The following is a 5,258-nucleotide window of genomic DNA, read 5'->3' on the forward strand; positions in this document are numbered from 1 at the left end:
TGACAAAATTACCACGATGAGCATAGGTATCAAAGAGTATCCTCAGGAAATAAAAGTTATTTAAGGTGGCATCGGTTGGTTTGGGGTGGTCGCTATATGTTGCATACGATACATTGCAAGGCATTAAATATGCCACATCAGTAACATCGACTAACTGTAATATTGTAATGTAAGTATATACTGTGCGTGCTTTAGCACTGGTGGTGCCCTGTGCGACAATCTTTGTTAGCGCTCCCCCAAACACCTCCTTTTCCACAAATTTCCTCACGCCCAGTCTCCACCAGTGCTCCAGATCGCTCCATAGTTCCTTTGTAACATGCATTTAATTTGTTTTATAGTGCAAATCATACCAGCGTATGGTGTCAGAGCACTTTATATCACACTCACATTATACAGAGCCTATGAATCATACAAGGTTAAATCAGTCTAATGAAATGTTACATAAAACAATGAGGATTTCAAGGTGTAGAGGAGTCACATGTCACCGATACCAGTATGCAGTATAAGAGTGTTTGGTCTGGAGAAGCTCAAATTTAAGATTTACAACGTGCCACAGTGGTTGGCTTTGCTAATAAGAATGTATTTCTACCCAAATGAACCCTTTTTAGCAACATGAGCATAATGAAAGACTGGGGGAAACAAATAACGTTCTAACCTACACAATGCAGTTTGCATGCAGCTCCTTGATGACAGTTCGCTGTGTTATATTAGGGATGTAACTTATGAACTGCAAGAAACAAAAGAATCTCTGTGACAAATGAAGTAACCTATTGAGGTACAATACAGATCTGTGATATGCATGGTACACTTTCTTTGCAGTAGGCACAATAACCCTATGTGCTACTTTATCGTGAGTGAAAACAGCTATTAGACAAAACTCTGATCTCTCACCAGAGAGGAAATTGTACAGGCAAGACGAAATTGCAGCTCCGAATCCGACTTCAAAGCATGTACTGATGCATTGATACAACGCTTTAGACATAGGGGCTATGACAGAAGTACACTAAACAAAGCACTAACAAGAATAGAGAAAACTGAAAGAAAAGACACTCTCGGGGAAGACACTAGAAAAAGAAAAAAGTCACTAAAATCAGAATGATTACTAATTATAACAACCTCTCAAGTGTTCCTAGTAAAAGTATGAATAGGCACTGGCCCATATCAGTGCACTTAAGGATGCCATTGGCAACAAACCGGAGGTAAATACAGAAAAAGGATGTGTCTTAGGAATCTCCTAAGCCCTAGCTACCCCACACAAAGAACCAATACCGACTGGATAACTCTCCAATCGGTTGGTTTCTTTGGATGCGTATGCTGCACAGCTTCCAAATGGGCCCAGAATAAGAAACTTGATTTCAAGGGCCCGGGAGGTAAGCAATACAGGATTAAAACACACATAAACTGCAGAACGAATTTGGTAGTTTATATAATTGAATGCAGGTGCCACAAAATATACGTGGGAAGCACCATAAGACTCTTACTTGAGAGAATTGGGGAACACATGAGGGCAGTGAAACAGAGTGACCGCAGATACCCTATTTCAACACACACTGCAGACTGCCACGCACAAGGACAACACAAGGATTTCTCTTTTTTTGGGCTAGAACAAACCATGAGACACCCAAGGAGGGGGGGGGGGTAACAGAGAACTGAAACTACGCAAAAATGAAGCATCCTGGATCTTGAAACTGCGGGCGACTGAAACAGGGATAAATGTGGACCAAGAGATGCACAATTTCTTAGGTAGATGAGTACACCATCACCTGATCCCATTCATACTACCTAACTGTGCAGCGAAACATAATGGGATGTTCTGATTTCTGATGTAACAATGATACCTTATATTACAACCTAAGCAGCAATGTATCAATATGTTATTTAGTGTAAGGTGTTTAATCATGTTTGTACGCTTCTTGACTGTCACTCACACATACTAGTCACTGACGAACTTATACGTGGAATAAGACATACACACAAACATCAACAGGTATGGATGACTGTATTTAGATTATGTTTATAAGTGATGAACCACATCACTGTAATATCATGAAATTGTATTGTAGAGAACATGTGGCTCAAAATGTACACATCGGACACCTTAGCTGCAATATATCTATATGTTATTGAGTGTAAGGTGTTCAATCATGTTTTTATGTTTCTTGAATGTCACTCACACGTGATAGTCACTGACGAACTTATACATGGAATAAGACATACACATAAACATCAGCAGGTATGGATGACAGTATTTAGATTGTGTTTATAAGTGATGAACCACATCACTGTGTTAACACGGGATTTCTGGTCTATGGTTATTATTCCAGATCCCAATTCAGGTCGACTAAATCGTTGGTACCTGTCATTGAGTAAAAGGCAATCCACTACTAGGACAATCAAATAAGGACTTACTCCACTCTGAATAAGCACTTACTACAAATAAGTTTTAAAAGTTTATTATAAAGCCAAAGTTATCTGGAGATACAAACATCTCAGAATAAGATTCAAAAGATATACGGGAATCAATACAAACAAAAATTCTCTAAATGCTCTTAGTCGGCAGAATGATATTACTAAAACAAATTCAAACAGCATTAAAGTTGCTAGAATCGACACTAACTGTAGCTTATGCGTCATTTACAGAAAGGAAAAGTTCAGGTTAGACTGTCCCTACACTAGACTAAGTGACATCCCTACTTAACAAGATCTTTACCTAAAAAGGTGTCAGCCGTGGTGACTTCCAAAGAAGATCACACACTTCTCTTAGTCTTTGTTGCAAAATCGATCTCTTGCAGTTAACCTATCTGCCTACCCATCCGCTCTCTTAGGCTCCTCAGACCATCTGCTCTAACTCCACCCAGGGGTGCTGTCCCTAATACAAAATCACATTTCCAATAGAAACGCCCTTAGAGACGCCCCTCACGTGGTGTTGGTTCTGGCGGCAATTTCCATGCTGGTACTCCTCTGGGTCCATCGTTAGCGTTGACCTTGCTTCCCAGGCTCTTCTCCTGCTGGACGGTACCCCCCAGGAAATTCCTGAAGCCTCCTACAGGTCTGTGCCGGCTTCTCTGAACAAAGCCCATTCATCACTTTCCTGATTAAACCCCCTCGCACCTGCAAACAGACACTTTCTCTGTGGGCCCCAAATTCCGGCCTCCACCATATCTCCTAAGTCGTAAACCATGTAACAGGCTCTGTGTCTTGTGCTTTACTTGACCTCTCTCTAACGAACCCATGCAGATCAAACGAAATGACTTTATCTATTCAGGCCTACTAGAATTACATGAAACAGGCCTCTGCACTCTGCAAACATTTCAATTTCTTTAGTTTAAACAGTATTCTAACTATAACACATTGATTAAATGAAACACTTCTATAAAACATATATTTCAGTTCTATGATCAATAATACTTTGCATTACAACAACATTAGATCCATATTGTGTGGAAATGCATCAGCTTCTTGTATTCTCTGTGAACTGCCATGTGGCCTACACATTTCTACATTTAGCAGAATTACATTGTCCCTTACAACAGCCACATAACATGGGATTTCAACATCATACTAACATCACTACACAATTCTATATTAGTTTTTTCACACTAGTATATGTATTATTATTCTAATTAAACACTCATATATATTTGCCACTCTATATATTTCACACTCTTATATCATTTCTGCTAGGCCAATGCAACGTGCTTGTAAATATGGTGCACTTCTACATTTTTTCTTAATTTGCGCTCTCTCAGTCCCCCCCATTGATGACTTTTAGTAGTCCTCACAATCACAACACCATCCCTAAGATGTGAATTTTCAAACTGAAGTCGTTGCAGTACCCCCTCGTTTCATCATCTCTAGAGCCCTCAGACTCCTGTACTGATTCTCCTGCATCGCAGCTAATCTCCTTCCCTGCTCCCGCATGGATCTCTGCAACCTGTTTGATCTATACCATTGGTACAGCCGCACCAATCCCCACAAAGTGAGTACACAAATCACTATTATGATGATAGGCTTCAACATGTACCAAATGATTCCCTTTCCTAGGTTGGCAAACCAACCTCCAACTTTACCCATTCCTTGACCTACTTTCTCCCACACATTTACCTTTGTCAAATCCTCAATCTCATGATGTATTTCAGTAATTTTCCGTATGTACTTCTCTAGAGGTTTTGAATTGTCTGGAATGTAAGTGCAACATTCCTGGACCTTCAAAGCCTTACAGACTCCTCCCTCTTTGGCTAACAGAACATCTAGAGCAAGTCGGTTCTGAAGAACCATTGCCCTTATTGATTGCATCTATCCCTCCACCAGCATTAATGATCTAGCAGTACTGGCGGACAACCTATCTACGACTGTAGCCAATCTTCTAATCTTGATGTCATTCAGTATGATTCCCAGAAGAGGAAATGCAGCACCAAATACATCTCCAACTACCTCCTCAGTGCTGACATCTCTTCTTCCTCTAGCTTGAGTTCCTCCCTCTATGATTTCTAAATCCTTAGCATGGTATATTTTGGGGAAGACAATCGCTAAATAGCATGATCCATACCAATTATCTGGTAGTTTCACATATGCATTCCTCCCACAAACAAAATATACATTTGGGATCACCTGCATTTCCTTCAAGAAATCCTTTGAATAGTATTCTAGTTGGAAAGCATGTTCACAACTTACTTCTCCCACAAACACATTTCCGTAATAGGTTTGACCCCTATGTATGCACAATTTCCCTTTCTTCTCTCGATCTAAAGCTATTGGACCATTACTACCCTTTCTCTGGTGTGATCTTTCTTCCTCGGTCCAATCTGTTTTCCATTGACCTTAAGATTTTAAAATCTTCTGCCTCCTATATCGAGCATCCACCTGTCCCACAAACTTTTTCTCAATTTCTGACACTGTACAAGTCAAATTATTTCTTCGAGCATGTGAAGTATCTAAAGTTTTCCATGGAAGGAAAAATTTCTGTAACCTGTCTTCACTCTTGTAATAATCCCATTTATTGAGGTGCTTGTAATTTGGCACCTCTGGCAACACGGAGTCAAAGTTCGAGAAGTAGTACTCGAAACCATCACGTTCATAAAATATGCTCAGCAATAAACTACATGTGATTCCATAAGTTAATGGAAGATGGTGGTACCTAATGCCCTCGTCTACAGATGCTGGCAATTTCATACATACATAGCAATCCTTAGCCTCCATAGCATCCACATATTCATAAAGCAATTTAGCATATGCATTTGATTTAAAATTTCCCTGCG

Source organism: Lissotriton helveticus, chromosome 7, assembly GCF_964261635.1.
Source record: "Lissotriton helveticus chromosome 7, aLisHel1.1, whole genome shotgun sequence".
In the NCBI taxonomy this organism is placed as follows: domain Eukaryota; kingdom Metazoa; phylum Chordata; class Amphibia; order Caudata; family Salamandridae; genus Lissotriton; species Lissotriton helveticus.